This window comes from Passer domesticus, chromosome 3 (genome assembly GCF_036417665.1).
Source record: "Passer domesticus isolate bPasDom1 chromosome 3, bPasDom1.hap1, whole genome shotgun sequence".
Lineage (NCBI taxonomy): Eukaryota > Metazoa > Chordata > Aves > Passeriformes > Passeridae > Passer > Passer domesticus.
Genome location: NC_087476.1, coordinates 50,408,997 through 50,417,700, shown reverse-complemented (window position 1 = coordinate 50,417,700; position 8,704 = coordinate 50,408,997). Strand labels below are relative to the sequence as shown.

At 37.0% G+C, this 8,704-nt stretch overlaps 1 long non-coding RNA gene across 1 annotated transcript; it reads right to left on the bottom strand.

Moving 5' to 3' along the window:
- Positions 1–211: 211 nt before the first annotated feature.
- LOC135298082 (uncharacterized) lies at positions 212–8,187 on the bottom strand. The gene is made up of 3 exons (XR_010360053.1): positions 8,027–8,187; positions 2,133–2,189; positions 212–1,812 (listed from the first exon to the last, which is right to left on the bottom strand). It is a non-coding gene; the product is annotated as an uncharacterized LOC135298082 (long non-coding RNA).
- Positions 8,188–8,704: the final 517 nt, after the last annotated feature.

The window sequence follows — 8,704 nt, the reverse complement described above, 5'->3', positions numbered from 1 at the left end:
ATCCTGAATTGAAGAAGTAACAGAAATTTTTAGCATCAGCTAGAACTGAAGGAGAAGGAGAGAAACACGGGTACCTTAGCTAATCATAACAAGGCCATTAGCCAGCAAAGAGAAGCACAAGAAATAATAAGATTTTTAAGGTAATAATAAGGTATTTCAGTCAAGCTCTTTCTAGTTGAATTAGGCAAATATGAATGTCATGTGATGCCCAATTTAAAATACAGACTTCACAACACATATTTAGGTACAAGGAAATCAGATGTAAAACAGATGTAAAGAATAAGTACTGGTATGCTCTGAGCAATGACCAAGGCTTCATAAGAGGTGAGTTTAGATGAACTGACTTTCAGTCAAGTAAAATGAAGACCAGGAGGAATTTTTTTATCTGTACATCTGGGGTAAATAAATGAGGAAAAAGAATGCTTTAATTTTGAATACATAAAACATGTAATAGGATGTAAATTGTTATTAAGAGATAGAAAATTTCTAATTTCTAGTGTGTCAGGTAGTCAAGCCTGGAACATCTTTTTTAGAGGCTTCTCATCAATCATATGTTACCATCTTTCAGTTTTGATTAAATTAAATTCAATTAACTTGCACTACTATTATTAAATTATAGAAAAGTGTGAGCTTGCAAATATCTAGAAGCTAAATGCACTGGTAGAATTCAGCTTGGTAGAAGTTATTGTTTTTTTGTTTGCCATACAGTCAGACTGGCAGAGGCAGAATTGCCTGAGTCCTTAGTGTTGCACCAGAATGTACCTCTGAACCTGCATCCAGGTAATCTTTCCCAGGGCAAGCAGCTTGTTACTATTTACATGAAGTAAAATTGTGTATGTGCAACAACTCAAATGTGGTCTTCCACCTGCAATTAGCAAAAACCTGAACATCCCCAAAAAATCAAATTTTTTGTGGAGATCCAATGCAAAGCAAAGTTTCATTTATGGAGGCAAAGGAGCAAGCAAAAGAGGAGCACAGCCAGCTTGGGTGTCAAGTCTGGTTTTGCTCACATAATGTCTCCCAGAGGGATAGGATGTGTATGGATTACCTCTTCTTCATCGCACAGCTCAGAGGGATCCATGAGCACTGGACCACATGTACAGTGAGATCTGAACATCACTATGACAAACCTGCTGTGCGTGGTAAATTCTCCTTGTTTCCTTAAGTTAAATGTTTTTCTCTTATATTAAAAGTGTGGTCTGTGCAAATTGATTCCACTTGCAAACAGAAATTACCTGAAAGATAGCTTTAATGAAACATCCTTCCCACCCATATTTTCTCCTGTTATAAAATATCATAGTCATCTATTAGCCATATCAATTCAGATGTGCTTTTTCTTAGCTATTTCGTCACCTTTATATCAGCACTTTCTAAATTACTTCTTGCATTATTATTACACTTCAATATTCTACTTCATAATTACCAGAAACCAACTGGAGCAAGCAACCTTTACTGTTGCGACTTTATGTTCTTTTTTAATCAGCACCCCAGATCATTCTTATTCAGGTGGTTGAAGTAACACAACAAAGCACACACAGTCTAGGAAGCTCCTGTAAATTGATGGCAGCTTCCTGACAGAGGCAGTGGAGGATCCCACAAGGAATGTTTGCCTCATAGTGACAAACAGGGAAGGCCTTGTCAGAGATGTGAAGGTTGGAGGTGCTGCCTTGGCCACAGTGACCCTGAGATTGTGGAGTTCAGCAATGGGCAAGGAAGAAGCAGGGAAGCAAGGAAGATTGCAACCATGGATTTCAGGACAGATGACTTCAGCCTCTTTAGGGCTCTTCTTGATGAATCCCAAAGAAACAGATCCTGTGGGAAGAGGAGTCCAAGAGACCTGGGTGATATTCAAGGATCACTTCCTCCAGGCTCAAGAAATTGAGAAAAGGGGGAAAGAAACCTGCATGGATTGAAACACCATTAGTGGTAACAAACTGAATCAAAGCTAGAGCAGCAGTTAATAGAATAAATTAATTTTACTCATTTAGAGCAGTGTCATACAGAAGGAATTACATCACCTAGGCTTAAGACACAGTGTGTGAATATAATTCCCTATGAAAAGCATTACAAGACATAGCCTTTTGTCAAGTCAGAGTTTTAGCATAGAAGTTCATATCAGTCTTTATGCTTACCATAAGAATGCTGGAAGATTATGGCTGCTTCATTGCACTCTCAGAAACAGAACAACCCTGAGAAATATAAAAAATTAAAAGATTCTGGTCAAAAGACATATTTACCTGCATTAAGTACTTCTAAGCACTTGCCAGGGATGTAGTATGTAAATACAGATATTGCAATTAGTTATGAAGAATTTGCAACATCCCATGATCCACATGCAGACAGCAGAAAAAAAGAAAAAGAATAGTGCAATAAAGTTAAAAGCAAGAAAACCTTGGAAAACCTTCGAAAACCTGAATATTTTCTTCTCTTTTTTAAACACTGACTTAGCATCAAATTCAGTATCCAGATGATGCATTCAGAAAGACCTTGTAAGAAGTGAAACACAAGACCACATGCAGAAAGCCAAAACTGTATTTAGAAATATAATCATTGACTGAGGAATTACTGAATGGCAATAGAGTATATCTGAACTTGTTACACTGATGTGGAGCACTGACAGAGTAAATGGGGTTCAGTGAGCAGGCAACAAGCACTACTCATTTGTTCAGCATTTCGACTGCTGCACTCAGGCACCCACCCATTTACAATCCTTTCCTACAAAAGGGCACAAGTGAAAATTTTATCCAACCTGAAATCATGTAGTGACATTTCATTGAAAAGATTAATTAAATTTAGATTGGTTAAAAAAATAGGGAGCAGAGGCTCAGGCAATCATTTTTGCAGATGAACATGAATGCCTTAGGATGTGCAAAAGCAGTTACTGGAGGAATCATACAAGAACAGTATGATTTGAAAACTTGAAGACTTGATTTGGAGCAAGTGAAAGTTTGAGCCATTTCAGTATTTTGAAAAGTTTATTCATATGGACTTAGTGATAAGATCATATGAATTAAAAATGCCTAAAAGACCATGACAAATAGGAAAAAGAAAAAGGAAATATATCAATTTATCAAGCCTCAGTGCTCACACAGATAAGATTATATCAGCATGTTAGACTGAAAAATAGAAATAAGCAAACCATCAAAGGGAGATGCAGTGGTTACAATGTTGGTTGGTAACACAGAATATTTATACCAGTGCAACATCACTTGAACAAATCAGTGTCCTAGCCTGCTTTCTGAGTAGAGTCCAGATATACTAGAACTACCCAGGTCCATGCACTTGAAATGACACCTATATCTGCATAAGATTCCCAGAAAGATGTACTCTAGGACACCTCAAACACTCCTGACTTTGAATGGGGAAAATGCAAAACGAGGTTGTTTTGATCATTCTTGCATCTTAATGAAATTCCTACATTGGCAATTGAGAAATAGGATAAGTTGGTCATGAAATGTGGCTGATCAAAAGTCTTGTGGAAGGAAGTATAGATTGAAGCAAAATTTGCCTTTCCCTTCTTCTTCACTTTTCAATTGGATGAAAGTAAGGTTCCATATTTATATATCTGTAGGCATAGATTCTCTTGTTTGGTAATAAATACATAGAAAGTAAATAATGTAACAATGTAACATAAGAATAGTTTTTACCTTTTTTTTCTTTTTTTTAATTTCCTAATGCATCTCTTACATTTTCAAAATTGCTGCTGTAGTCTTCCACGGACTGTGACAATTTGTTAACGGAGATGGGCTTGCAGAGTAGCTATTTAAATAAAATAGTTTACCATATAGACCATCATGTTCAGACACCTTCAGTGACAAAGATTATATAGTATTAACTCAAAAAGAGTAATTCCTTACCTGCACAGGAAAATACCTTTCTAAAGTGACCTTGGTCAAGCAAATGAGTACCCACTGGAGTCTATCATGCTAGTGACAGAACATTTCTAGAAATAGAATCTTCAGTGTCTTGTTCTCTAAGGCCAGACTGATGCTACTGCTGCTAACACTGAACATCTCCTCACTAACACAAATAGCCACAGTGGTGTACAGACTACCCTCCGGAGGGAAAAACACTCCAAGAAAAGTCTGTTTGAATACCTGGGGAAAATATAGATTGGAATTCAAACTGAAAGGCAACACAGCTTAAGGTTTCCCAAATTGCCTGTTCATTTGTTAAGCTTTAGATTCTTTTGTGTACCCATCCTAAAAATATCAGATATCCTTTCACAGGATAAATTTACAGAGTGTTCTGTATGAACATGCTCTGATGGGGCTGAGGACCCTCCAATGGAAATTCAGTAGCATTATAAAGACCCTAAGAGCCTCTGCTGCATGTATTTCTCTCTTTTCTTTTTGAGGGCAAGAATAGTTAGTTTCCTGAGAAGGAGCTTTTTTGCTCTGTTACTTTTGTTTATAGCAAGTGTGAGGGCTCCCTCTGTCATCCAGCTAGAAAGACAGATACATCCAAAACTGATCTGCCCCATCTGAACTAAGGCTGAGATGAGCCACCATGTGAAAGTGCCACTCTTTTCACTGAGTGAGGTTTGAGCAGCAGCTAAGATTAGGTGAAATGCACAGCATCCACAATGTCCAGACTACTCAACGTCCACTGCCTGTAGAGGGGGTAATTATACCTACAAATTCATAGATACACTCCAGCTGCTGTAATTTTTGTGGTGATTTGCTAATAAGAAAACACAAAAGATATTTCCTAACAGCGGTCAGAGTCCATATTTATTTCTGGAAAAATTACTGCAAAATCTAATCACATAACCAAGAACAAATTAGATTCATTTGACTCAGAAACTTTATACTTGTCCAAGAGGAAATGACAACACAATAATAAAAAGAGAATTGTGATTCCCCAAAGTTATTTTAAAGTAATTATGTTCAAAATTTGTGCTTCTTTTAGCTTTTTTCTCTCATGCAAAACACAGCTCTCTAGCTAACAGGAAAGCTTGAAGAAGTTTTACATGTATTTTCCATTTAGATTAGCCTGCTGCATTTAAAAAAATCTTTACATGAAATTATCCAGCCCTTTGAAGACTGGTTTTAGATCTCATTTACTCTGATTTGACTGAGCCATACCTACTGAATTCAGTATGATTGCTTCTGATTTAGGTTGGAATACAGGAGTTTCAGACCTCTGTGGTCTGCAAATGGGAGTCGATTTAATACAAGAATAGCTTGTCTTTCAAGACTCCTAACACTTCTGAACACAGCTGGGAATTTCTCTAGCAAGCAGCAGCACCTCTCAAGATATCTTGACACTTCCAGTGCTGGTCAGCTCCCCAGAACTCAAAGGCTAAAAAAATCGAAAATGGGAAAAAAATGCCTTGAAATATTTCAGAACCTCAGTAAAGTCTATATCACATCTGAAAATGGGGCCATTCTTGCAAAAACACCTCCAAACAAGATGGAGTGAGCAGAGCTGTTTAAATTCCCAGTTGATTCTCCATCCCTAATTCTATTCTTGTACTCAAGTTTCTCTGCAGTTTATTGCTGAGTGCAAAATGATGTTTCATTTCAAGGCACATAGTGACTCAATGACCAGAGTTTAGTTCCTTGGTTTCCAAAGTGCTTTTATGCAATGGAGAAATGAAAGGTACTAAAATAAAATCATGTTATATTCTTCAAATCTGTTCACTTGCATTATGTTGGGGACTTGATATAATACATAAGACTACATAATACCTAAGAGAGGACAGCAAGGAATTATTGCTGTGCATCACAGAACTCTGAAGAAGGTCACTTCAGTTGTATTTTCCAGCAGGGATACACAATCATATTTTAGTCAAGTACTTTAGTCAAAGATGGAACATCAGCTCTTGATAATTGACCAAATTTTTGCATGCACCTTTTTCCAGGCAATTATCTCTAGTAAATAATAATAGACATTTAGTATTGAGCAATATATATTTTTCTACATTGAAATTTTCAATGTAAAAGCAACTTACTTCAACTGCAGAAACAAAAGTAAAAGTAACTCTTTTCACCAAGTTTGTGTGACACTCATGATTAACTAATTCGATTTTCATTGTCTCTCCTTGCATACTTTCTTTCCTTTATGTCTGTTACTAAACTATGAAATCTGGCCCAGACCTTAATGGATCAGAATCATGTTTGCAGAAGAAGCCACTATTTTATTGGTGAAAACAGCTTGCATAAAAATCTGTTCTCTTTTTTACATATTCAGAAATAATTACAGAACTTTTTTTTCCACTGCCTTTAATTGAAAGTTTAAAGCTCTTTCAAGTCAAATTATGTTTTTCCTGCACTTTTTATTCCCTGGTGAGAATGTTCACCTCCTTCGTAGAGATTTTTCACTGAAGATCATCTGACCACATGGTCAATCAGTTCAAGTTTGGCTGCAAAAACCTCATAGCACTGGTAATAATAATTAACAGTAATAACAGTCACAATAATATAGGTATCCAATACATAGGTATCCATGTATTCCTAAATGATAAACCATAAAATGCAACTCAAATTTTGGCAACATATTTTGTTTTAAACTTTCTGCCAGCTACAAAATTACTTGTAGCCAATTTAACTGTAGTATCACTGGAAAAATGAAAAAAAAATATTTTATGGGAAGAAAAATTAATCTCCCAGATTCTGTCTAGCAAAAAGCAAAAGAGATACACTTTCAACCTACTTTAGGGACCTATCATCCCTCATCCTCACACCCAAAATTTAGATCTTTGATCTGGTCTCTGGATATAGGATTGCAAACTTTCCTGTAAAACTAGGACAGCAAGAGAACTAATGTTACACAGGGAAAAGTAATTCAACATGTAATTGCGTGCAGAAGCAGCTTTAACAAAAATCACCATGTAACACACACTGGGACCATTATGCACTTGTTCCCTAGTGATGTCTCTTTTGTCAGCACAAGTGTTATGTCTTCTACTGTACAAAAGGCAGGTTTTAAAGCCTGTTTGCCAAACAACTCTTCCATGAGCTTCACAGCAACAGAAACTTTTAGTCATAAAATCAGGAAGAAAATTGAAAATATAACTAGGGGTTGTTAGTTAAAGTCTCTAGAAAATGGATTGGATTTCTACTCACAGAGCAGTCATCAGACTGACCATCAGGCTAAAGAGTTGCATGGATTTTTACTTGCCTAGGACACAGCTGCTGAAATCCTCTCACTTTGAATTAAAATAAAATAAGAAAAAATTCTATATTTCCTGATCTAAAAAACTCACTTTCTTAACCTCTTATCCAAGAGGATGGATAAAATCCCTAATTATTTTGAGGGTAGCAAAATAACTGCATTCAAGCACGAGGATTAAGTTGGTGTAAAATTGTAATAAATATTCTGTATAAAAGGTCTTTGACTATGTTTCCTGATATAACTGAGGAAAATATTTAAATTTGTAACTTATCATAATGGCTACTTGTTTTGGGTGGATGAGCAAGTGGAATTTTGCCTATATGTGTTAAAAAATCCATTTCCCTGCCCCAATCTTTTTTCTGCTTTCCAGCCAAAAAAAATAACAGAAAGGGACCAACTATTTCAATTGGCAAGATCTGAGCACTGACAAATTTTCACAAGACATCCCAGGCACTGGACGAGACTCCCATGTTCCAAGTATCATTTTAAACCATTGCCTTAAGCCCAAACATCTGCAGATTGAAATGAAACCTCTGTTTAATCTGCTGGATCTTCATGGTATGAAAATAATTTTGCTTCTGAAGCTAGATTGTGTTGGCATATTAGTCAAGCCACCCACTTCTCTGCTTCAGTTTTTCCACTAACTTTTCCATTTTCCTATTTCCTTGAAGAAAATATAACTGTGATGTCATCTACCTCTACTGCTGTTAATCATTTTTCCAGGATCAGTTCTCAGTCTTCATCCCTCAGGTCTTGCCAGAATGCTGTCACCCCTTATCTTTCATGCCAACTTCTCACTCCCTATAACAATCTCAAGTTCCTCTGTATATTTTGTACAGATCCTGCCCATATTTCATCTTGATTTTCATGCCATAACTCTCAAGTTGAACACCAGAAATTTTCTTACCATAATGCTTCTTTGCCATGTGACCCTAACTTTCTTTTACGCTTTATAAAGCTGTCAAAGCCTCTGGGAAGCAGATACAGCCTGCAGCAACCTGCTGTAAGGACACCAGGAGGGTACATGGGGTCATTGAAGAACAACTCCTTCCAGGCCGGCAGAGCAGTAAGCCTTCAACAACACTGAAAGAAATACATTAAAACAAGAAATACAATTTCACTGCAAAGAGGAAGGGAATAGTGACTTGAACAGACCTTCAGCCTCTCCCAACTCCCAACATATCCCTTTGCCTTTGCTAGTCATTCTCCTGCTCTCTCTGAGAGCCCCACTTTTTCCAAAGCAGAGTTTGCATCCTATCCTTACTGCTGATACAATCCAGATCTAATGAATGTACTTTCTAGCATTTCCAGGTCTTCATTTGCCTTGCCTTTCTGGAAGTGTGATCTTGTGAAGGCTCATGTACTTGTCCCTCTATAATGGAGAGAAGCAAAGTCTATTTATTAGCACAGCATGCAGATGGTGCAAAGGGGAATCAAACTCTCTGTGGGTCATTAATGCTTCTGCAATCAGGAGACAGAAAATACAATTAAGCCAGGGCAAGGAGGGGCCAAGTTAAAGCTGCATGGTTTTGAGGGGAGGGGCTTGTTTTATCACCTTATCTCAAGCTTTTTTGCCCACTTTCCT